This window comes from Rattus norvegicus, chromosome 2, assembly GCF_036323735.1.
Source record: "Rattus norvegicus strain BN/NHsdMcwi chromosome 2, GRCr8, whole genome shotgun sequence".
Taxonomy (NCBI): domain Eukaryota; kingdom Metazoa; phylum Chordata; class Mammalia; order Rodentia; family Muridae; genus Rattus; species Rattus norvegicus.
The window spans coordinates 78962269-78988831 of NC_086020.1; the positions used below are offsets into that span (position 1 = coordinate 78962269).

At 38.9% G+C, this 26563-nt stretch overlaps 1 protein-coding gene and 1 long non-coding RNA gene across 3 annotated transcripts in view; one reads left to right on the forward strand and one right to left on the reverse strand.

Moving 5' to 3' along the window:
- Positions 1-26563, reverse strand: part of Fbxl7 (F-box and leucine-rich repeat protein 7) — a 369462-nt gene that overhangs the window by 92033 nt on the left and 250866 nt on the right. The window lies entirely within an intron of this gene.
- The window catches only part of LOC120100752 (uncharacterized), a 34331-nt gene continuing 26488 nt past the window's right edge, over positions 18721-26563 (forward strand). Inside the window, exon 1 of the long non-coding RNA XR_005500757.2 lies at positions 18721-18857. This is a non-coding gene — a long non-coding RNA (uncharacterized LOC120100752). The remainder of the gene's footprint in view (positions 18858-26563) is intronic.

Genomic DNA, 26563 nt, shown 5'->3' on the forward strand with positions numbered 1-26563 from the left:
CTCAAGGCCTCATCCTGCTAAAAACCCACTATAAATATGCAGTAGTGCAGAAAATGAGGCTAACATCATCATGAAAGCGCTAATGTCCTAAAAGGCTTAGCAAGTTTGCCTCTGTAATGAGTCCAGTAAAGAATTCTGTTTCCATGGAGGCTGGATAACAATTCTGCACCGGAATCCTACTGAAAGGTTGTTCATTCATGTTTCTCTGCATCCGAACAGCGTCTCATTGCATTCCCCCTTCTCTTGACTCTTTCAATGAAATACTAAGCTTCAAAAAAAAAATGATCAACTGTCATAATAGGAGTACAGCAGCACCTCCCAAAGTGGTAAGGTTGATGGAAAAATTGGTGCCAACAGGTTGGTGGAATATAAAGGGAAACAACGATGCTATGACATATACAAAGGAAAGTCTCCTGTGAAGTTAAGAGTGCATGTTGAAGCTGGAGCTGGAGCTGGAAACGGTTGCATATCAGAACTAGGATGCACAGGGTGGGCGCCGGTACTGCGTAGGTCTAGGCAGAGGCAGACAGCAACCTTTCAGTCTATGTATTATTGACAAGAGAAATGAATTCGGTCCTTCCTTCCTTCCTCCCCCCCCCCCCACTTTTTCCCTTTCTTCCTCCCTCCCTCCTTTCCTTTCGTCCTTTTTCCCCTCCCTTTTTTCTTCCTTTTCCCTCCTTCCTTCCATCCCTCCTTCCTAACCTTCCTTCCTTTCCCCTTCTCTTTTCCTTCATCCCTCCTTCCCTCCCTCCCTTTCAGCTATCCCTTCCTCCCTTCCTTCTCTCCTCCCTCTTTCCCTTCCTTCATTCCATTCTTTCTTCTCTGTGTTTCCTTTCTTCCTCCTTTCAAGTCATGAGTGTTTTATTTTCTATTAGAGATTTTTAAAACCTCAGTTATTTATTTTATTATTTATTTATTTACTTATTTATTTAATTTATATATGTATGTATGCATGCATGCATGTATGTATGTATGTATGTATGTATGTATGTACGTACGTATGTACGTACATGGCTCATGAATAGTGGTGTCCTTGGAAACCAGAAAAGGGATCGGGATACCTGGAGCTGGAGTTACAGACAGTTGTGACTGTCATGTACATCTTGGGTACCTGAACCTAGGTCTTTATATGAGCTTCAAGTGCTCCTCACAAGTAAGCTATCACCCAGGTCTTTCTATTAGAGATTATTAATGCATGGTAAGCAGTACCTTAAGTGGATCTTTTGAATTTAACTTGTTAGACATTTTCAGACCCATCTACTTGATCATTGAAGATTTTTCATAAAAGACTGTTGCAGGTTGAAGTCCTAACCCCAGTACCCCAGAATGCAGCTGTGTTTTGAGAGTCCTTAGAGTGGTGATTAAGTTGATTAAACCCTAACATGATACAGCTCATGTTTTCATAAGGAGAGATTGGTCAATAGATGTAAGTAGAGACCAGGCAAACACAGGGGAGAGATGTCTATCTACCAGTCAAGGAAAAAGGCACTGCAAGAAGACGGCCATTCCTTGAGCTTCAACACTGATTCTACAGAAGTTAGAAAACTTGCTTCTGTAGTTTAAGGCCTTAGCTGTGGTAACCTGAATGTCAGTTCTGGGAGATGATATCTTTTATTTTTTGCCTTCATACCATCTTCTGTGTTTTCTTTTCTTAGGAAACACACAAAGGGTAAAAATGTAAATATATAATTGGCATAGCTCCATTACATTTGATTGTATATTTCAAGAATGCTTAAGCCTACTAGATCACAAAATATGTGCTCAATAATGAAAATACAGAATAAATACAAGAAGAGAAAATATATTAAACTCTGTTACAACCTATTTTCATTTAAGTTTTCTAAGTGAGATAAGAGAAAATATGGAGACAGCTAAACTTAATGAAACTATATTGTTACTATACAGATACTTTCACTGAACAAATCTAAGTTAGATAAAATAACACAAATGACATTTTCCATAGTTGTGTGCATATTAATATGTCTATTGTCCATATTTATTCTTTTAAGCACAATACAAGGTTTGTAGATAACTATTCAGTATCATTGGTTTATTACTTTACTCCTTTTAGAAAATTTAGTATTTATTTAATGCACACTCCATTACATACCCAATTCCAAGAGTATGCTTCTCATTTATTAAACACAGGATTCTTTTTTTTTTCTTTATTAACTTGAGAATTTCTTATTTACATTTCGATAGTTCCAACATCCCCCTAACCCTTCCCCCCTCCCCTTCTATATAGGTGTTCCCCTCCCCATCCTCCCCCCATTACCACCCTCCCCCAATAATCACGTTCACTGGGGGTTCAGTCTTACTTAGCAGGACCCAGGGCTTCCCCTTCCACTGGTGCTCTTACTAGGATTCATTGTTACCTATGAGTAAACATGGGATTCTTTTCAAGTCATTTTCCCTCACCTTCCCCCTCTGTCTCAGCACCACGCCTCCCTCAATACTGTTTACCTTAATCTCATTTTCACATTTCAATAATCCCACTCTTCTAAAAAAAGGTCTAAAGCTTATTTTTCTTTAAAATGATTTATACCTCCTAGGATATAAATCATTGTTATGGCTAAATGATTTGTATAATCAATGATTAGTTACTTGAAATTGCAGTGATACACTGATGGGAGAGAAGCATTGAACAGTTACTTTCTATTAGGCTGTGCACTGTAATAATTATATTCATTATTAAATTAGGCTGAACAGCAGAAGCTGTTGACCCCTCTGGTTGAATTAGGGAAAATCTGGAGGAAGCTAAGGAGGAGGGCAACCCTATAGGAGAACCAGCAGTCTCAATTAACCTAGACTACTGAGATCTCTTAGACACTGGATCACCAACCAGGCAGTATACGCCAGCAGAGATGAGGCCTCCAACATATATACAGCAGAGGACTCTGGGGTCTGGGTTCAGTAAGAGAAGATGCACCTAATCCTCAAGAGATTGGAGGCCCTAGAAGTTTAGAGGTCTGATATGGTGGATGGAGTGGGGATACTCTTGTGGAGATGGGGGCAGGGGATTGGGGGGGCAGGGGATTGGGGGGCAGGGGATTGGGGGGCAGGAAGGAGGTATGGGTTGTGGAACCCTTGGGGGAGGGGGGTGGACTGGGAGGGGAATAAAATCTGGAGTGTAAAAATAAATTAATTAATTAAAAAATAAAAAGAAAAGATTATAAGAGATAAATTTTTGAGAGGGTAAGCCTCGCCTAACATCTGTAAATATAGGAAATGGTATTATATAGAAATACGAGAGACTTCAGAAGACAGAAAATATTTGACAGAACGTCAACTGTGGGGCAGGGAGGTAACCTGATTAAGGCACATTGTAAACCACAGGGAGAAGAAAATGAATGTTCAGCCATCCATCTGTCTCTAAGGTGCTTCTTGACTTAACCAAGTAAAAGCTACTTCTGGCTGTGAGTGAAGCCTCCTCAGATGGGGCATTCATTAATTCATGACTGGACCAGTCTGCCCATACACCTCTCTGTGTGTTAAACCCACATACAACAGGGAAATCATATGTACAAGTTTAGAAAAGATGTACAAGATTGTTAGAAAAGTCCTATTTTCCATGTGATCTGATGATTATCAGAACATCAACGTTCTCAAATGTATCCTACTGTGAAGGATATATCTACATTCAAATGCCTCCCACAATCTCTTAACTCCCTGGTTTTGCAAAGTATTTTAAGGAATTTATTTTTGGAAGGTTGATACTGGATTTTAAGTATATGCTAGAACTTTAATTTACTGTTTGGTTTTATATCTATCAAGGCTAATAGAAGCAGATATGTAGGAGCACCTCCACTTTTGTTTGTTTTAGAGTGAATAGTCCATAGACACCTGCATTATGAGTGACTTTTTAGAGGATGGAGATATAGCTCAGCAGGTAAGGGTGCTTATCCCCAAAAATGACAAACTGGCTCGAATTCCTAGGATATACAACATACATGGAGAGACCTGACTCCTTTAGGTTAGTTTTTGAACTGCACATAAGCACCACAGCATACATGCAGATATGTTTCCATGTCAATTTGTCTGCGTGCATGTTTATGCATGTTCATGAGTATGGATAGCAGGGTCAGCATCATGTGTCTTCTCAGTCTTTCTATAGAGTCCTCTGCCCAGCTCCAACTGTGAGATTGTTTAAGTTATTTAACCAGAGAAAGACAAAGAGTTGGACTCCAAACTGGTCTTTAATTTTCTCCTTTTCAATAGTAATCTGAAAAACAGAAATCAATGAGATTTAAATTTTATCAAAATTTCATTGAAAATAAAGACACGTTTTCTTTTCCTAATCTCCTTGTGTGTTTGTGTTCTTTTTGTATGTGTACAAGATTTTTGCGTATATGTAGGTGTAAATGTGTATGTGAACATGCTCTTGTATGCACATGCATGAGGAGGGTGGTGGTTGATAACAAAAATCATAGTCAAATGTTTCTCTATCTTATTCTTTGATGTGACATTTGACTCTCAATCAAAGCCAGAGTTTGGCAATATGGCTGGTCTAGGTAGCCAGCATGCTCTGGAGAATTTTGCTCTCTGCCTCAAATATAATGGCTGTCACATGTGTGAGCTTTCTCTGCATCTACTGCAGTATCTGACTTGCTCATGCACAAAATGTAAAATATATATATTCTCTCTCTCTCTCTCTCTCTCTCTCTCTCTCTCTCTCTCTCTCTCTCTCTCCAGGGTTTCACTATATAGTTCTGGCTAAAATGGAACTCATGCAGCACTACACTAGGCTATATATTTTATTACTAAGCAAACTAATGAGAACTTTGAAGAATCGACTGCCTAGCACATTTCTCTCAGAGGTTGTGACAGATCTAGAAATTGAGGAGAAGGGAGAGATGCTCAAAGAAAGTATTGAGAGAAATGGGACAAGAGGAGAATGAATTATTGGCCATGAATATAATATCAATTCTGAAATTCAATATAGAATTCATAGCAGGGTAACCTATATTTTGATATATTGAAATTGACTTTGTTTACCTCAGCCACTCATTTGCTGAAGATTTGCTTTCCTGTTGTTTTTCTTAGATGCATGGAGAAAATATGTGTTCAAGAAAACAAAGTATTATTCTGGAAATCAGTCTGGAGATTCCTCAGAAAATTGGACATTGAACTACCTGAGGACCCAGCTATACCTCTCTTGGGCATATACCCAAAAGATGCCCCAACATATAACAAAGACACGTGCTCCACTATGTTCATAGCAGCCTTATTTATAATAGCCAGAAGCTGGAAAGAACCCAGATGCCCTTCAACAGAGGAATGGATACAGAAAATGTGGTACATCTACAGAATGGAATATTACTCAGCTATCAAAAACAATGACTTTATGAAATTCATAGGCAAATGGATGGAACTGGAAAATATCATCCTGAGTGAGGTAACCCAATCACAGAAAAACACTCACGGTATGCACTCATTGATAAGTGGCTATTAGCCCAAATGCTTGAATTGCCCTAGATGCATAGAACACATGAAACTCAAGAGGGATGACTAAAATGCGAATGCTTCACTCCTTCTTTAAAAGGGGAACAAGAATACCCTTGGCAGGGAATAGGGAGGCAAAGTTTAAAACAGAGGCAGAAGGAACACCCATTCAGAGCCTGCCCCACATGTGGCCCATACATATACAGCCACCCAATTAGACAAGATGGATGAAGCAAAGAAGTGCAGGCTGACAGGAACCGGATCTGTCCTGAGAGACACAGCCAGAATACAGCAAATACACAGGCGAATGCCAGCAGCAAACCACTGAACTGAGAATGGGACCCCTGTTGAAGGAATCAGAGAAAGGACTGGAAGAGCTTGAAGGGCCTCGAGAACCCATATGAACAACAATGCCAACCAACCAGAGCTTTAAAAAGATTTAAAAAGATTTTAAAAAGGAAAGAAAACAAGGTATTTATGAAGAATATGGGGCAATACCAATCAAAGCTCAGATGCACTATATGTGAAGAGTTTTGAGAGTAGGAAGTCACAGTTATACTTGTGTATTTCAGGAGAGAATGATCAAATGGCTTTGTGGCAGATTCCCAGACTTGAAGCATAAAAGTGCTAGATACCTTCTGGTGCACAGATAGATCTGAAGTCTACTGTGGGTTATATACAGCTGGGAACACTGAGGCTATGACAGATATCTTCTTGGGCTTCACTGTTTCTCAGTGACTGACAGTCATGAAATCTGTCAAAAAGTGAAGACTATAATGTAAGGGTTTTTGGTAAAGCATGTTTTAGACATGGTTAGAGACAGCTTGTTTATGAAATGAGATGGGGAAGAGGAGAAAGAATATAGGAGGCAGGGGTTGAAGAGGAGTGTAGGAAACATCGTCCTCTGCACAAGATCTGAACCAGATGGGCTCTCCACTATTTCATTTTGGAGAGAGAACGTAGCATAAGGCTCCCCAATCCTTCACTGAGGGGACCATGGATAGTTAAAGGATACTGGGGAGAGGGTGTCTTTTGTCTCAGAGTTGACTCACTGCTACAGTACTATCTCCCATTTATAACTCACTCTCATTCAAGCAGTAATAACTGAACTCAGGGAGTGAAAGAAAAAATGCATATCAAAATAATAGGGGCCTTCTTAAGAAGACAGCAAAGGGCTTTAACAGGAGGGAGGGGTAGTGCAAGGGAAATGATCAGAAATTCCTTGTGCACATGTATGATGTTTCCAAAGAACAAAAAACTTTTAAGCTTTCTCTACTCATGATCCACATTTACAATTCTTTATAATATGCTAATCCCTAGCTTTTCTTTTATAATTTATTAACTGTGTTCTTTTTCTGTAAGTGCTTATGTTTCAAATTTCTTATCATTTATTGATGCTTAGCTTTGTGGGTCAACTTGGCTAGGTAGCAAAACCCAGTTACTTACCAAACACTTCTCTAGGTCTTCCTCTGAGGGTAAATATAGTTAACATGTATAGTCAACTAAACTATAGCAGGAGATCATTCTCAAGGGTCTAAGCCCTATTCAAAGGGCTTAATAGCAAACCAGATTCCTCAGCTTAACAGGAGAGAGGTTCATCTTAAGAGCACAGCATGAACTCCTGCCTGAATTGGAGCCTGCTACTCTCATTAGGTGACATTTTGTTGGTATGTGTTATACACAAAACATGATTTTACCTATTTCTCTGAGAAATACCAACTTCAATCACAAATGATTTTATAAAAAAAAAAAGAGTACTTTCTAATAAGGCTTGTTTCTCCAAAGTGTGCTTGGATTTAGAGGCAGGCACTGCTAGGGCAAGGAGCCTTGTGACTTTCATACCAAGATTTTTGTTTGTGTGTTTTGTTTTGTTCTTTGTTTTTTGTTGTTGTTTTGTTGTCATCCTTTCCATTTCAACAAATCCACCAAAGTGGTTATATTTTACCACCACCACCACCACCACCACCACCACCATCATCATCATCATCATCATCACCATCACCATCATCACCATCACCATCATCATCATCATCATTTACAATTATTCTATCTTCGCTGACTGCTATGCAGAACTCCTACAATCCAGTTTCTTAACTGAGTCAAAAGGATTCTCACTTATTTGCTGAGAGTGATATTGGGGAACATATATTTCCCCTTGTTTGGATGAAACACCTATGTTTCTTGTGACCAAGCAATGGAACTCCATGAAAGTGTTTATTGTTAGGGTAACTGATGATGAATGAGGACATTATCTGTGTAGTGCTTTGTGATGATTTAAGAGAATACATTTTCCTCAAGTATTTGCATTTGAGGGACCTTCAACAATACAACTTTTCTTTTCATTTTTATGAGTGTTGGGGAATAACCTAAAATATCATTTGTAGTAGTTAGTTCTTGTGGGCATAAGATGTAGGCTCACATTTTTTTCTTGATGTGTCTCAGTCAAACTGCCTCACCTTACTATAGAAATCTACAGCTAGCTATCTCTTGTATTACATTATATATTTCTTCATAGACTCTATGTATTTAAATTGTTGTATCCTAAAATACATTGAGAACTTTGCTGGACCAGGGGAAGGTCTTATTCATTGTTCATTTATCCCAGGGTTTAGCCTATCTTATTCAACAGTGTCTTTAAAAAATAAGTCCCAAATACAGTTGCTTATCAGCTTATGGGGAAATGTATGGTTATCTTACACAAACTCTGGCCAATGGGATTGTATCAATGCAGAAAGTTGTATTGGGTCTGCTGCATGTTCTTACACTGAACTTTTATATACTTGGAATAGTCCTTTGCAGGAAGAAAATTTCATCTTCTCCAAAAGCAATAAGGCACACATAATTGAAAGTGCAATAGAGCATCTCAGAGAATGATGTGAAGCACATTCTGAGCAAAGGGGTGATGTGCCAACCTTCCGGGTTTGGGTGATTCTTGTTTGTTTTTTATTGAAAAACTAACTTATTTTTATAAATTAAGCCCACAGATTCTCAATGACTCTAATTCCAAATCTGGGCCCATTCTTATTGGACATCACAGAGCTGAATCTAAAAGAGTCTGTACATAGTATACTTAAAAAATGTTACTTATTAATCAATCTCTGTTTTTGCAAATGCTTAATAACAAAATATTAAATCCCATATATAGAAGGAACATCATATGGTTGAGAAAGACATAGGCAGATTAATACAAGTGAGGAACTAAAGGTTTAAAAGAGAATCAGGGAGCAATTAAGGGGAGTTTGTTTGTTTTTCCACCATCCTTTTACCAAGAGAAGAGGAACAACCCTGTCCTTCAGCCGCTTGGCAAGCCTTTGGACAGTGTGTGGTTCAGTGCGGCACTCTTTGGCCATCAGTCTCTCCAAATAAAAAGTGCAGGGCCTGCCAGGAACATGGAGAACAATAGCATCCCGGACAGCTTGTTACAGCTTGCGGTTAGAAAAATTACATGAAATTACACCCATGTTCTCAGTTCCCTGGCCAGTCTGTCTTATGTCTCCATCCCAAAGTTCACATTTTCCTTCGCTACCTCTCTTCAGCCATCTGGCCCGTATTAATGGAGAAATGGGGAGGAACCACAGCAATTATTTGGAAAATTAAGTGAAGAAAAAAACCTACCCAAATTACCTTCTCCTGAATGGTCTGGGAAAATGTAAAAGCCAGTATTTCCTATGATTGAGATGATTTCAAGTTTTCAGAACATGTAATTTCTTTCAGCCATATAAAAGTTATATTTTCAAGGGCACAGACATCACAAGTTTCTCTTCTAGATTCTAGGCTATTATTGGGATATATTTTAATTGCTCTTTATTCAAATTTACTCTTTTACAATTATCTAAAATATAAGGACCCAACTAATGTTGATATAAAGCTGATGGTATGTAAAATATATGGAACTACATATAGCCATATAAAGCTGTTCTCACCACCGTTACCCTTGCCTACTGTCACACTCAACAGCCACAGAGGTTCTGTCTCACGAGATACTTGGACAACATGGTCTAATTTCAGAGCTCGATGTGCCACACAGTGACGCCCTACATACCCGAGCAGAAGGCTCCCACTGCAAGCCATTCTACAGCCAATAATGTTGACTTAATACACCATCAGTGGCTACCATAAACTACTGGGACATCCAGTGCCTTCAAGAGCCATGCTTATTTTGCAAGAACAGATATCAGGTTAATCAAAGATACCATTACATTATGCCTGTTGGCCTATTGCTAGCAACACATTTACTTGTTATAGTGTATATGGATATGGGATATCCTATATTGGTTGCTGGTATTGTATGTTAAAACTAGCACTTTAATTTTTGATACTCAATCCAATCTCTGTTTACATCGCAAGATCTACTGGAAGTAAAAATGAAATCACTTTTCAAGCTATACACTTGACAGTATCTGAGATGACTACTGTGGTATGTTGCATTATTTTTTCTTTGAACTATACTTTGTAGGCAAGCAAGAAAGCTCAATGAGTAATAGTACCTTTCATGAAAGCATGAATTCCTGAGTTCCATGCTCAGAGTTCTTGTCCTAGTGGCAGATTTAGATATATGGACTTAACACACACTTCCACTGACTAAGGGGGATTTGGCTACAGCTAATGTTGAGTGGCAAATCTGCCAGCAGCAGAGACCAACACTGAGCCTCTGATATAGCACCATTGCCTGGTGATCAACCGCCAACCTGGTGGCAGGCTAATTACAGTGAACCACTTTAGTTGTAGAAGGGACACTATTTTGTCCTTACCGAAATAGCTGTTCTGGCTTGCTCCTTGTGGTATAAGCCCATTCATGTGTACCATACAATACCAAGTACACCACCTACAGTGAGGTGTGCCCTCCCACATCAATCATTAATAAAAAAATAATACCCTAAAAACGTGCATGAAGGCCAATTTCATGGAGGTATTTTCTTAACTCCCTAGTCCCAGATATGTGTAGGATTGAGTGCAGTAGACAAAAACCAAGCAGCACACTGTATAAAGGAGCAAGAGGAACACAACCCCAGGGCATTATTCTGTCATCAACAATGTGCACTGTGGTACTCTCACACACACACACACACACACACACACACAGACACACGCACACACACATTAAATGATTAACTTAAGAAATATATACTTGGTAGTGCACACAGTCTAGTAATAATTATTATTTTGTTCAAAGCACATACTTCAGTTTTGATAAAAAAAAGCCTTCTTGTTTTTGATGCTTTTCTTTCATGAATTGATTTGGGTCTCTACTCAGGACTCTGGTTTCATTGTGGCTGCTTGGGTATAGGAACTAGTAAATGTTACAAATAGATGAGAAAATAAAGCAAAGGTTGTCCAAATTCTTCATTAAAGAAACAGGCAGTGAACATTTTAAGCTTTGCAGACAATGTAGTCTCTTCTGCATCCACCCAGGTCCATTATCACATGGTAAACACAGTGATGGATGAAACACAGATGAGTGAACAGGGCTCTAGATTCTAGAGCACCAAGCTGCAAGCCAGGGTTGTCGGGAGGCTATAGTTGAACATCATCTACAGCTAAAGCACTCATTTGTCCACTAGTCTTGCACATTGACCACTTATCAGAAAATATGTCTTTTTGTCATTGAGATTCATAGCAATGTACCCAGTTGATTTTTCTTATAAGAAAGCACTCTATTGTTTCTTCTGACAGAAAATCACCTAGATCAGGTTGATTTTTAAAGTCCTGTCACGCTTCTAGATTTATTCATCACTGAACGAATGATTCTTCAGGCAATTCGCTCAAGCAGAAAAAGCGTGGATCAATACAAAGCCGTGATTTCAAATGACATACTACTTTAGTGAGAAAATACACACTTTAGCTTACCTAGGAGAAATGCCTGTAAGGTCACAAACTTGGAAAATAGATGATAGATTGCTATAAAACATTCGACAGTAAGCAATATGGTAGTTTTTCTTCACTTCACTGCTATTGTGCTTCTGAGACTTGTCTCCCATTCCTCTGGGTTCTGTACTCATTGTGACATATTCTATGAGGATGCCTTAAAATCAACAGATTGCTCTGTGTCCTTTCACCTCTGACTAGGCAGAAAGTTTTAAGAAACATTTGAATTTCCTTGTAAGACAAAATAAATGGTTTGTTCTATATTCTATTTTGTCTCTCAACTAAAGAAGAGTGTTCTATTCTATAACAAAACAAGACAGAACACTTCTCTTAGAAAATAAATATGATGGACATGTTGGGATGATTTTAGTGACAAAACACATCAACTGTTAGCAAATGATTCTGGAACTGAATCCTAGTGTAGACTTTTAAAACACTAAATGTGAAAAAGTGAATCAAGTTTAAGCTGTCTTCTATCTGGATAGCAATCTGACATATTTAGAACAAAAAAACTTTAAGATGGACTTAGAAGAAAGGGTTTCTAGTACAGTAGGAGCTACTCCAGTTTTATCTCACTCTATCAAGGTGCCTTGGATACATGTGACAACCACGTGGTTTCTACCTCCTTCGGGTACTTTGGAAGAATACAGAGATGATTAGACAGTTCCAGAGATACATGACACACATACAGAGAGAGGGAGGAGGGGGGAAGGAGGGATGGGGGGAGAGAGAGGGAGAGAGAGAGATAGAGAGAGACAGAGAGAGAGAGAGGAGAGAGAGGAGAGAGACAGAGACAGAGAGAAAGTCAGAAACAGAGACAGAGTCAGAGAGAGATAGAGACAGAGTCAGAGGCAGAGAGAGGCAGAGAGACAGAGAGTAAGAGAAAGACAGAGACAGAGATAGAGATGTGGCTGGGGGATGGAAGGAGAAAGCCAGGCTGGATGTGAGGTGGGCCATCAAGGAAGCACAGCAGAATGGCATGCAGGGCGCATCTTAGAAGTTCTAAGTCTTTAAAAGTTCCATGAGCAATTTGCATTATGACATTGTATAAAAACATTCTCACAGGAAATGCACCCAGTTTGCTCTCCCTGGCCTGTACTGAAGCCAACTTTCTATCTGTGGAGGAAAGACCTTTTGTGTTTTTATTCCTGCCTGTCTACAATTATATTATTATTAGGTTGTAAACAATAGCTGTTTTGTTGTAAAACGTGAATAGAGGAGCTGAAAGTCAGCACACAATTGTGTGATCACTGGTCAGCCTTGAATCCCAAACAAAAAAAAACCCGATAGTTTTAATAGCCTGTCTTCCAACTTGTATACAAAGATAACGAGAAGGTTTAGAGTCTCTGAGCAGAAAGCCTGACTATAACTTTACAAGGCCCTGCTGTCATTCCCCAAGGGAACAAAAGGGGTCTTCTCACCAGATGCTTGTTATATTTTTGCTTTGACATCACTTTGTTGATTCTTCTTTAGTAGAGGGAGCTACTGTTATTTTAGGCTTCTCAAACTGTCATTACTTTGAAGTTAGGGATAATCAGAATAGGAATTGAATATTATATAATGTTGATGGTTGGAAAGCAGGCATTTGATGAAAAAAATTTCTCTCATTGCTCTTAGATCTTTAGAATTTCAACCCCCTCAGATGTCTACCTGCCATCTCTCACATCAGCCAGGAGATGTCACTGTAGTGGAATTCAAGGATTAACAGAAGAATTGTATATTCTCTAAGAGCTTTCTATAAAACTATTTCAATTATATAGAAAATGATTTTAAACTACAAGCAACCTGGCTACCCAACTTTGCTTTTTAGTAAATAGAGATACCATTTGTGTTATATCCCAGATTTAAAGAATAATGATGATTATTCCCTTTCCTGGATCCTTGACAAATCAACTTCCCTTGAATGGGCACGTGATGGGCTTAGTGGGTGATTCACCTGCCTAACTAAAGTCTTTGAGGGCCCTGAGCAGGAGAGAACTTTCTTATAAAACTGTATAGACATATATGTGGAAAAAAGCCCCAGTGAGTACAATGTAGGAGGCTAAGGGAATAGAATGGGCTCAACACAGCTGGTTGCTAGGTGTTCATGATGGACCTGTGCTGTTACTGTATTTTATCTAGGACAAGCTTTAAACTCTAATTGGTATTCAAGGCAAAGATCAAGTTCATGCTATTCACTGTCCTCTACCCAGTATGTATCATAATATTGTTTAAGAGAGGTACTCAAATGTTTGCTGAGCAAATGATCAAATATATAGAACCACATGAGCGACATAAGAACAAAACCTAGGAAGGGTAAAGGGTTGGAAAAGTGGGAGGCACGAGGTCTCTCTATGTCCTAGCTGGAGGCTGGTACCACATATCCCAGAACTCAGAGAACTGCAGCTACAGGTTGTCTGCTACAGCTCTGAGCCCAGGGTCCCAGAGAGCTGATACCTTAGTGCCCAAATTATTCATCAGATAACACTCTGTGTCCTTAACCAACAGGAAAGGGAATTGGAGAAGGGGGGAAAGTCATAGCCTTGGGAAGATAGGTCAGGGATTTTTCACCATCAAGGGATTTTAAAAACCACTATCCTGCTCTGAAGGGATGACATTCATTGTTGCCTTATACCCATGTTGGGGTTCATTTTTGTAGAATTGTAAATTAAAAACAGTTTCCTTTTCATGCATTCCTTGAATTTGTATTATCTGTCCCCAGTATTGGGACCTGAGTTTCAGATGTTTGGCCTCCAGGACTATGACAGAATAAAGGCTGACTCTTTCAAACCACCAGACTGGTTGTAATTATTACAGCAGCCTGCAGGAGTTGCACCTTACTCAAAGGACCATGAGCTCCATCTATGAAAATGCGACACCAGGGCCTTACAGTGGCCAAGAGAAGGGTTCTTTCTCTGCTCCTACACCTACTTCATTCCACTACAGATCTTGCTCTAATCATTGTGAAACTGAAGAATAAATTATAAGTGCCCACTTGATTTAATACATACATAAAGGAGGCATAACAGAGAAGCTAAATTATAATGTGCATGCTGACTTAACTGTCCGGTGTCACTTATAGTCATTGTGACCTTGACCCCATGATTAAATGAGGAAAGCACAGGACCACCAGGGGACTTTCCTTTCTTCTCTCTTTTAAACAAGTGGATGCTAAGTTGTAGATGAAGCTTCCGGACTTGAAGGTATCTCTGGTATGAACAACAGTGTAATCCTTAACCAAGTGTTCCCCAGTTCTGTGTGATAATGACAGGAAATGCTCCTTATCCCACTATGTCTCTTTATGTAAAAAAGGTGTTGTTCTGTGGTAGTCTGTGCTCCAGTTTCTGTCACTGTAATGGGGCTCTAAAGGAGTTACTGCAGAGCACCACAGAAGCAAAGATCCTCCCAGGACCCACAGGAGAAGTTGAAGGTCTTCTAGCAGGTCTAATCTGGATGCTGACAAAGCTCCCCATCTAGAAAGGTGAGGTCGACATCACAGTGATGGGGGGATTTCTGTATACTAGTCCTGGTCTAGGAAGCATCATGCTTTCTCTCCATGTATCATGCAAATAAGTGAACATATTGCTTGACCACAAACTTTTAATTTCCACGGTTTCCTAGAATACATTACAAATGTAAATGAGCGTACAACAATGGACTACAATAAGGAAGACTCCGCGGTGGTTTCAGGTCACCAGCACAGGACTGGCTTGGTGTGCAGCCGTGAATAATTCTACATCAAAACAAAAAAGAAATAAAATGTTTAAGTTAATTGCTTTTTCCCAAGACCCTGAGAGGAGTCTTCAGGGTATCTGGCATCATTTAATCATGGGGTTCAAGATCATCATGGCTTTAAAATGACATTTGACAGTGAAGCTGGAACGCACTCTGTAATCTCATTTCTGTTATGTTCCGTTTATGCTTGTACGAAATCAAGTGGGCTCATAATTTATCATCCCAAACAATCCACAGTGATCAGTGTGAGGAATGCTGAAGATAGATTTATACTTGGTAATTGTTAATCAAATTTAAATATTGTACTTTAAAAGTAGTATAGTAGATGGGCGTTTTTTCATGGAGCCCTTTGGTATTCTGTTCTGTATCTACTCCATCAAATCAACTGAGGAAACTTCAGTACCAGTTCTACATGAAGGGGACAGAATAAAGTGATTCACTTATACGAGTATCTCTTGCTCTCAGAAATAGAGAAACCACCAAACAACAATAACAAAGACTGCACAGGAGAAGGGAGTGACAGTGGCCTTAATCATCTAGTTAGCTCCCAAATGAGCCATACCCCCCCACCCCCGTCAAGTAGACACAGTTGGAGCACACCTACACCTACACTTCTACAAAGGACTTGGCAGTATGGTACCCCTCATCTTGCCAGACTTAGGACCTACACAGTTGGCTTTTCATGTCTGAGGATCTATCTGAATATGTCCTTAACTTTGTGAACCTCATCTTAATAAAAACTTTCCAGTTAGCCTGTTAGGATGTTAACTGTAAGCACATGAATTCTGGGCTGTAGGTGGCACTCGAACCATAAAGTATGCACCACTGGGGGAGAAAACGTAGTATTTACTCTTTAGATGCACAGTTAGTTATGCATCGCATGTTACTGTCTTATCTCAGGAGTGAAGTTGGTATCTGAGTTATCAAAATCTTAGAGGAAAACTGATCCATAATGACAACAGAAAATGCAATCCAGAGACCTACAGAACTGAACCTTGTAGAAGCGATAAAAAGTTAACCTTAGATCCTGATTGCAGTTTGTAGCATTGAGTTTGGCTACCAGATAATCAACTCCTACTAAGATCTTAATATTGTACTCAAAATTCAAGCACCAGTTACCTGTAATCCATATGATAATCATCAAATGGTGACTGAAGAAACATAAACTGGAAATACAGTAATTTACTTTTCCTAACCAATGAGCTGCGACCCAATCAGCACATTTAAAACAAATTTACCTAGATAGATAGTTCTTGACCTATACACTTACCAAAGCATCCAGTTCAGAGAAGCCCTGGGCATATACAGACTTCCATGTTTAAGAGAACTTTAAAACCATAGCCCTTACAACATAATTATTTAACTTCCTTTATTATCATCTTCCAGACAGATGTCCTCCGAGAACGACCCTCATAAAGGTCATCAACATCTTGTGTCCACAATTTAAAGTCTGTAAGGTGCAGAGACTCACTTCTCTGTCTCTGCATCCTGTCATTTCTCAGAACTGAATCATATGCCTACCACAGCTCTCAGGCCAGTGAGCTCATTTCAGAAAGTCGGCTCTAAACAAACAAGCACATTGGAAGTCCTCAGCCACTCCACTGTTTGTATAACATGTCAGAACAAAGACTACAGAACAAACTACCACTTTATGGTAAGGAAAAGAAAAGCAGGATTTTACTAAAAGTCTCTAGAGTCTGAAAACAACAACTTTATGTTTATAAATGACAATTTAGTGGTGATGTATTGTAGAAAACCCAGAGAAAATGAGACAGCTATACTATCTTGACTAGATTGGTCAATGTGATTTCAGGAAGAGAGTCAAGTTATAGTGATTTCTATGTTAAATACAATGCTACACACCCATTAAAGACATCAAAGTCCAGTCAGACCACCTCTAATATTGTGTCTTACCTCCTTAAATTTATGGTCTGGCTAGTGTGATTCCTCAGTAATTTATTTAAGTACATTTGGTCTTAGATAGAAGAAAATGGAAATAGCATATTTTCTCATGATCTAAGCCTACTGACAAAGTATCAATAAAGTAAACTCTCTCCCCCTCCTCCTTTTAAAAAATACAAGTAAACTGCATTGTCTCAGTTATGCCATCTGTTTTGGGTTCACATTGATTCTTAGTGCTGCTCACACCTCTGAAATCCCTTTCTGCTCCTGTTTGTTCTAGTCAGAATCCATGTTCTTTAAAACTTTGACCAAACCTGCCTTCATCAAAAGCTTTCCCAGGTAGCTTTACTTGAACCACCATCTGCCTTATCCCCATATTAACTATTCACAGGTCATTATGCACTGCATGCTACAAGCACTCTCAGTAAGATAGATTTGTACTTATTCTACTAGTTTTATAGTGCTGCTGTAACAAATTATGACAAAGTACCTCCAGGAAAGACAGGGTTACTCTCCTAATGTCAGTGGACATAAAGCCAAAGATTCAGCTATTCACAGACCTGCACCTCTTCCTAAGGGTCTGGGAGACTTGCAGGCTTACTCAAACTGCTTGAATTTCTTGTTTTCTGCACAATCGTGTGTGTGTGTGTGTGTGTGTGTGTGTGTGTGAGAGAGAGAGAGAGAGAGAGAGAGAGAGAGAGAGAGAGAGAGAGAGAGGACAGAGAGAGACAGAGAGAGAGGAGTGTGTGTGTGTGTGTGTGTGTGTTTGTGTGTTCTCCTCTCTATATATTTTTAAGGACCCCAGCTGTTAGATTCAGGGTCCACTAGAATAATGCATGATGAGCTCACTTCCATACCATTAAAGTAATTCATCTAGTAAGACATTCTTCAAATGCAGTCATATTCCCAAGTTTCCATGTGTAGAACATAGATATATTTGGTGTGTGTGTGTGTGTGTGTGTGTGTGTGTGTGTGTGTGTGTGTGTGTGTGTATAGAGGATAATATTTAACTCACCATTATTTCTGTATCTACCTTTAGCTATACATTCCTCATAGGTATCATATATGCCGTGGGTAATTTCTGCACTACATTGAGTTGCAGTTGAGGATGCAGCATGTACATATCACCATACATCACACTCTTGTACCAATTACACATCTCCTTCCTAAATATAGGAAGGGAGAAGGAACCAACAGTCTTCTCCGACCAATTCTCCATCCTCGCTTTATGTGGGTGAAACTCTTGCGTGAGTGACTTGGTGCTCAGTATTGGGAGGCGGTGGAGCCTTTTACAGATGGGGCTGAATGGAGTTACCTCAATTCACAGAGGCGTCACCCACTCCCATCACGGTCCGAAGAATTGTGGTGACTCACAGACAGAAACCTCTGCAGTTATAAATCAAACTGAGCCTTTCTTCTCTGCGCATTGCTCAAGTATCTCATTATGGTGATAGAGCGCTAGCTCACACAAACACCATCTTCACTTAAAGTTCTCATCGGAGACTCCCCTGTGGAAGTCAGAGGCTCCCGATGGGATGACTGTATATCTAGAAGCCTTTCTGCTAGAAAGATGGCATGCCTCAAAAAATAAGGTCACCGGTAGAAGTTAGTTTTGCATTTTGCTTTCCTTTGTTTGTTTGTTTTTGCTTACAGACTTATTTGATGGTGACAGTCTCAACCAATTAGTCGGATGGATGGAGTATGGAGTCATTCCAATATTGAATATTGTTTTTATAAAGCGTTTTCTGTTTGTTATGAAAATTAAGACGTGTCATGGCCCTTACAGATGCCACCCAGAGCAATGAACTGCTCCAGCCAAAGCTGATGGATGATTCCACTTTTGCGGAGCTAGAACAGACAATGTGTACCAGATGCTGGTGAACTGTGATGTGGATGGCCTCAACCTACTCTGCCCGAGAATAATCATTCAGACAGTAAGCTCTTTGATATGATAATGTAGCCAGCTGCTGGTTCATCTCCATTTCCAATGTGGGAATCCAGGATGCTTTTCATCTTTTATAATATTGGAGGTTTCCAGCACCCACGTATGTGTGTACTTCTTTCCTTTTATTGGGAGTAGAAGCACAGTGATTGGGTTATAAATGTGCAAACACTGAACGAATGTGATGTCTCCTCACTTTGCTTCCATCCCTTGTATAAAAGGCATTACAGGTGAGCTTGATAGCAGTAATGTGGAAAGGCATTTGAGTCTATGCTGGAAGCCTGTCTCATACTGAGATGGCTACATGTGTGTGCTTCCGTGTGTGTGTGTGTGTGTGTGTGTGTGTGTGTGTGTGTGTGTGTGCGCGCGCGCGTATTTGTACATACAATATCTAGCACACTAAGATTCCTCACTGCTCTTTTGGCCTACATGAGTATCAGTTCTGAAAAAATATAAGAAAATTATTCTCTTTCCTTTTTCTCCTCACAGTGTCCCTGTGGCCCTTGGGTTAGAACAACCAATGCAGAGCACTAACATGTCTGGGACAATGAGAGAATGGGAGGATATGAAGGGTCAGCAGTTTTCCCTTTCCACCTTGCAACTCATTGCTGTGCTTGTTTTCTAATGTGATGATAATTTAACAGAATCTTGGGCTACTAAAGACAGAGGTTTGGGTCAACATGCCCAATGGCGTGAAATTGATTGCTGGGATTAGCTATGCCATCACTCAAATGAGAGGAGGAGAAAAGGGGAGAGTGTATCTTTAAAATAAGAGCAATGACACACACAGAGATAGAAAAAAACAAAAACGTATATTCTTATATTGCTTCACAATCACAAATGCAAGCGTAATCCATCCGGCAGGAAAGGAAGCCCAGAATATGTCTATTATCATTGAGCATATCCCTCTGATTATAAAGCCACACATATTTCATTTTTCCTTTATTAAAAATAGACTTTTCCCATATAATATATTCTGATTATTGTTTCCCATTCACCAACTCCATCAGGATCCTTCCCATCTTCCCTCCCATTCAAATCCATAACCTTTCTATTTCTCATAAAGCAAAACAGGCATCTAAGGAATAATAATAAAATGTAATACAATAAAACCAAACAAAATGAAGAGTGTAAAACAGACAAACAGAAGAAAAGGAGCCAAAAAGAAAGTAGGAGAAACACATATAGAAGTGAGGACAAATACATTTGCACACTCGAGAACCCTATAAAAATACAAAACAGAAGCCATAATATATATGCAAAGGACCGGTAAGGTTTAAGAAAATATGTCCTGACACAACATTTTTAAAGAGCCTCCAAAGATACCATTGAGTTTGCCTTGTGTTGGCCATCCACTGCTTTATATGGGGCCTGCCCTTATGTGTGGTTTGTATCTGCCCCCAAATGCTACAGACAGAGCTGGAAAGGAAGTACGGGTTTAAGATCACCTGCTGCTTTGCAGCATACTGGGTTCATTCACCAGCACCCATGTTTAATAGCATATAACTGCCTGAAACCCCAGCTTCAGTAGACCCAAATCCTTTTCCGCCTCCCAAGGGTACCTGGACTCAAGATAACATAACTCTACACAGTTGTATGCACATTAATTAATAGATAAATTATTTTAGAATGCCACAAATACATCTTACACACTTATTATTACAATAACAAGAATTCAAGCTACAAAAGGTCTTATTTCCCTCTGAGATGAAACTTAAACTCCAGGATTGTTCCAGATTCCCAGCATGGTTGGTGACAGAGTCCTGGCACACTCAACTCTTTCTCTTGTGTCAACTAGGTACTGCCCTGCCCTTTACTGCTATTGCCAAAGTAATGACAAGGACTATTAAGAGATGAAGACTGCAATCAACCAGCATTGGTACAGCAACACAGACTTTTCTGGGAACAGTCTTTATTACCAAGATAAATATTTGAGGTCATTACACTAGAACTGATTGTCCATTGGACGATGATAAACATTATTTTCTCCGCATCCTTATTTACTTTGGACATTGGAAAGAGTGTAGATTTCCAGTGAAAGCTTTAACAACACTCATCCCCATTCCAATGGATAGTTGTCTCCTATCTTACACATCCAGTCCAGTCTTTTGTCCACGGCTAAGCCTTCCCATTATGCTTCTTGGAATTCCAATCAATTTATCATACTTCCTGTCATTTTGCTGAATGCTTTTTTCAAGCTATATACTTTAAACAAGACTTGACATGGTCTCTACATGGATCTTTCTCTTTTTTCCAGTATCCTATGAACCCCCCTCATCTCCTTGATATTCTTTAGACATCACTTCCCATTGTCACACCATTTACACAAACAATGCCAAAATTCAGATACCAAAATGATGACCGTTTCATGACTCCAATCTCTTATCTTCACTGATACCCTCATGTAATACCATCACTTATTCTCAAGATGTGTCAATCAAATTAGGTTTTCCTTCTTTTTTCCCGACCTAAATTCCAAAAAGCTACAACTTACCCCCAAAGAAACACCTTCAACTTTCTTTGTTCTATCTTCTGCTGTGGGTTTTCCTCCCAAAATCCAGATTCATTCCTGTTCCTGTCTACCCTCTTTCTGTCACAGTGTTTGCTGATTTAGCCTGCTGAGGAACATGCTGCAGGTGTCTGTACTCATTTTACATTTATTGTTGCAAGAGTCGAGTGAAATCTCAGTGTGTCTTTAACAAACCCACTTTTTTCAATAATTCATTTTTTCCATTTGTACATCCCAATTACATCCCCTTTCCCTCTTCTCCTCCCAGTCTCACCCTTACAAATCTCTTCCTCTATTGCCTCCAGCATTTTATCTCAGAGGAGGAGGAGACTCCCTCCCAGATAAACCCACTGTCTTATGTATTCTTTCGCTTCTAAACTCGGTCATTTTTCTAGTCCCAACTTCTGCTCTTTGAATAGAGAAAACATTTATTTACATTTCATGGGGGGAAATGCTGTTAATTAGACTATTTCATCCCTACTCCTTCAAGAATGTTCCACCTTTGACTTCTTCCGGTTTATACTGCATCACCAATGGCTCCCTTTAAACTCCACAATCCAAGACACAAGAACAGGCACTCACCAATTTCCCCACCTAAGGAAATATACCTTCCCTTCACTTAATCTCTTTAAACTTTCCCCTATTTTCATGTACTTGCCTGTCATATCTTGGTTTCAATGACTGGCTTCTTGTGTCCATTGATGACATTAAACGGAAAGTTTATTACTTTTGTAAGCTACTTACATGATTTTAAAGGCCCAATTTTCTTTTGTCTAGGGGCAATCACTGAAAAATGTTTTAAGGAAACCACAAGTGATTCATACATATAGAAAGCACTCACAAAGTTTGTCTCTATTGTTAATATTGAGCATTTTAGTTTTACATACACACATGCTTTACTTCAAGATTTCCAATGTATTTGTATCAGGGAAAAATATTTCCAATCATGGAAAGTCTTCTTTTGAGGAATTATTGCCTTTGTAAAATTAGAGAAAATAAACCTCAAGATATTTATATACATCATATATTTCTTTCAAAATTCTATTCTTCAATAAAGATTTTCATATTCCATGGCCATATTTTATCCTTCGAACACCTTATTTTTATGACTATCAACTGTTTAAAAACCTTAATGATTTTAATATGTATTAAGAATATAGTATCTAGTAGACCAGTGCAATTCCTCCAGATCTACTCAAATATAGACTTTCTCTTCTTACAGTGATTTCTAGTTGCAAGAGAGGAAGGTGTAAAGATACAGGCTTTGGAATTCACTGCTATAACTTCACCCGCTGCCTGTATTAGGCTGCATACCTGGCTATGACGCTGAAGGCAATAATAGGCTATTCAAAAGCATAGCGATAACCTCAAGAATCAAGGTGGTGCTATCTATGCAATCACAGGAAGCTTTGACACCAAAGAACACAGTTTTTCTGAATGTCTAAGTATCGAAGGGCAGAAGCAAATTCAATCATCAGACAAAGGGACTGTGCTGGCCCACTGATTTGTCAAAATCAATCTGAATTCCTATTAGCTGACTACGTCTGAAGGAACTAAAAATGCTCCTAAATGCATTCAAAATTATTTTATCTCATTAAAAAGTCTTATGTAAGTGATAAGCATTTATGTGTGTGTGACCTATGGAAGAGGATTCTTAGAACTCAAGCCCACCAATGGGAGCCATGCTGCTACAGAGGGACTCTTAAGAGAAAGAAAAAAAAAAGAGTAACTCAGTAACTCCAGCATCATTCTTTTCATTTATAATACGACATTTGCACATTCAGCTAAAGCCACATGATGAGACCTAGTACATTCATTGAGTTCATTGACAATATTCAAGAAATAAGGGTTCAGTTTGATAACAAAACAAAACAAACGAACAAACAAAACAAGCCCATCAACTACATGTATCTGTTAGCCTGAATTTTAGAGCATACTTATCCAGTATGAAATAGTCTGCTGTTTATGTAAAGGGAGTTTCTGAGTCACATCCATAAATTCCAGTGAATCGTTTTCTGTGTGCCTCTGGCTTAGGCTTCTTGAACAGAAGCCACCCCAAGCCATTTCATTTATATTAGAAAGTTGAATAAGGTGTCTGTTGGTCTCTTTCTGTTATATGGCTGTGCTTTAGTCATCATTTTTATTAAAGACTCTTCTTGGACTCACCTTTGAAAGACAGGAAAGATTCAGCTTATTGGCTGCAGGAAAGCACTTTGAAAACAAAAGGGGTAGGCTCAGGAAATAAGTTATTGAGGACTCAGTGTCCTAGAGAAGGAGATGCATGACTGACCACAAGGAGGTCCTGGATTAGAAAGTGGAGGGGGCATGCCCTTAGGCGAAGAGTCTTAGTTTTGTGCCTTACAGGATGGTTCTTTGCCAATACTAGTATAGTGGACCTTAGCAATGGTATTATTGTAAAATTTCTTGGGGTTTAATTTGTAATGTTTACCTAGGATTTAAAGGCACAAGTTCAAGACAAAGAGAAATAATGCCTAAAAACTGAGATTTTTTTTAGAAGTAGAAAATTTGAATCAGAGCCGATAAAAGGCCAGAATGTATCTCAGAAAAAGAGAGGGCAGTATCTCTCTATTTGATGTTCTGAGAAATATAGGGAATATTTCAAAAGAAAAGATAAAACTGTAACAGGTTAGTAATCAGCAGTACCCTTTGATGAGTCTATTGTGGAGGAAAGGTAACCTAAGTTTCTTAGTATATTAGATTCCCAAGTATTTACTTTATACTACCAATGTCCTCAACATTCATGAGTTTCATATTTCAGTTACTTGTTGATTTGTCTAGTGAATCTTGGCTGAAATTAAATAATAGTGTAAACAAAACACATTTCTTTTCCCAAACTATGTACACTGGAAAATCTTCCAATTGTAGGAGACAAAAACTCTCAAAGGACTCATTTGGATGGGTTCTTTATCCGTGTCAAAGAGTAGGGCCAGGTGATTTATTTCCCCGTTTCTTCCAACTTTGCCAAATAGAAGATAAATTAGTGTTGTCCTAGATTAAATGTAATCCCCTTGAACAAATGAGTACCACTCTGATTTATGAAAAAAAATTTATCCAACCTTGGAGTTTGAGTTTACTTTAAAAAAATATAGTAGGGGGTTTTCAAACTATATATTTATAGCCAATTTCCTTAAAAGGAAAATTCTTGCATGTCTCCTAGGACTCAGAAATTCTATGTATCATACGTTTACATTTTAATTCAACTTTTCCTTCACTTCTCAAAACTGTACCATGTGTACAGTAATTGTGTAAGACCGACAGTCTTATAGCAAGAGTTGAACACAGCAGCTGTTTATCATTTCATGCTAATTAAATAAGCTTTTCAGCATTATCCACTTCATTCCTTAGCCTCCAATCACTGAAGCACGAGTAACGCAAGCACAGGTAGAAGATAGAGGACATGCTATCCATATATTTCAAATGGAAGATTTCTGAGCATAAGCAAATTTTAGAGTTAAGATTCCAAGCCTATATTATTCACTGTGATATGAGTTGAAATCCAGGTGCATTTAATTTTAAGCTAGAAGAAGAGGAATAGAATACAAGTGCTCCAAGATCTCAAGGGATAAGGAGAGGATTTGTCCCAAGTTGCACAACTAACTGTAGTTGGTGACTTCTGATCTGTCTCTGACACTTTTTGATATGCAGATGAGAAACATCTTTCACTGTAAGTAAGAGGAGAGGTGGGCAAGCATGATTTGTATGCTCAGTTCATTCATCCACGGGCAAAGTGGCATTTATGCTGATTCCTTTTGGTAAGAAAAGAAAGATCTACAGGCTCAGATTTATGAAAAAACTATCGTTTATTTTAATTCATTTATTTTGTAAATGTACTATATTGTCGCCTTGACTTTCCCAAAAAATAAAACACAAGAACATGCAGATTAGGAAGGCGTGATCAGTACAGACATGCAGAGCAATGGCGTTGTACATGGGTTAAATACTAGAACTATTGGTTGGTAGTTCACACATTTCACTCATTCAGATTTTATGATGATTATCTTTATAAATATAAGCATAATACATTGTTATCCATGTGAACATAGGAATATTTAAAGCAAGTCTTGTGAACATAAAGATAGATTATGAGAGATTTTCCCTCTCTTATGCTGATGCTAGTGCCATGAAGTTATAAGAAACATCTGAGAGAAATTACACAAAAAAATGTGAGAATTTTTTTCTTGCCTCAACATCATATATGCTGAGATCCAGACACAATTACCCTTTAGAATGTATTGCAGATGCAGCACTTAGTAAATGTGTGCAAGATGTTTGCTCAGAGAGGAGCTTGCAGGCCAGTGCTAAGGAAAACTGGCAAAAGCTGTTAGCAGAGGTTTCTAGAAGGTTGCCAACCCCGGATCAGTTTTTCCCTGAGAGTTTTGGCAGTTGCATTCCATCTCTTAAGATTGCATTTATAATTGGTTGTTTCCATGGAAACATGGACCTAAATCCATCATCTTCTGTATTAACTAGCATTAAAATGGAGGTGTGCCCTGAGCAAAATGCGATTTGGGGCAGGGGTGGGAGAGATCAACAAACCTATTGTACATATCTGTGTGGCAGTAATTCCACAAGCATGAGTTGTGGTCTCATGTTTATTAATCCATATACAGAGTGGCATCTATTGCTCATTAATTTTCATAATGATTGCTAACAAAATCTGTGGGCTCGCATGTGCTTACTTAGTGAACAAGTTCATCCTTACTGTTGTCCCCTGTGTAGCCCTGTTACAAAGGGCTCCCATTTGGCATGGGAGAACTCGTGACATGTTGCAGTTTATAGTCTTTAATCCTGACCAAAAAAAAATGCAAGATTAGCTATTCTTCATGCCTTACATTTTAAAATCTCAGTAAACTCAAGTGAAAACTTGGACAAGCACTTGGATGTCTGGTATGTCCCGTCAGAGACCACAATGGGGGTGGAGTTGGAGAATACATTTGACAGTAGAATTGGCAAGGGATTGTATTGACTTAACTTACTAGGGAAGTCTTATGCCATGCTGAAACTCTGATAGCTGAAACAAATCAAAAGGGCACTAGTTTTGCAAAACTTGCAGGTTTTCCTGCAAATCTCATGAAAATCAATATCCAGCTAACAAAATCAATTTCTGATTCCAATTTCTTCTCATTCCTGGTGAGTGTCAAGTTTCTCAGAAAATCTGAGGTATGGAG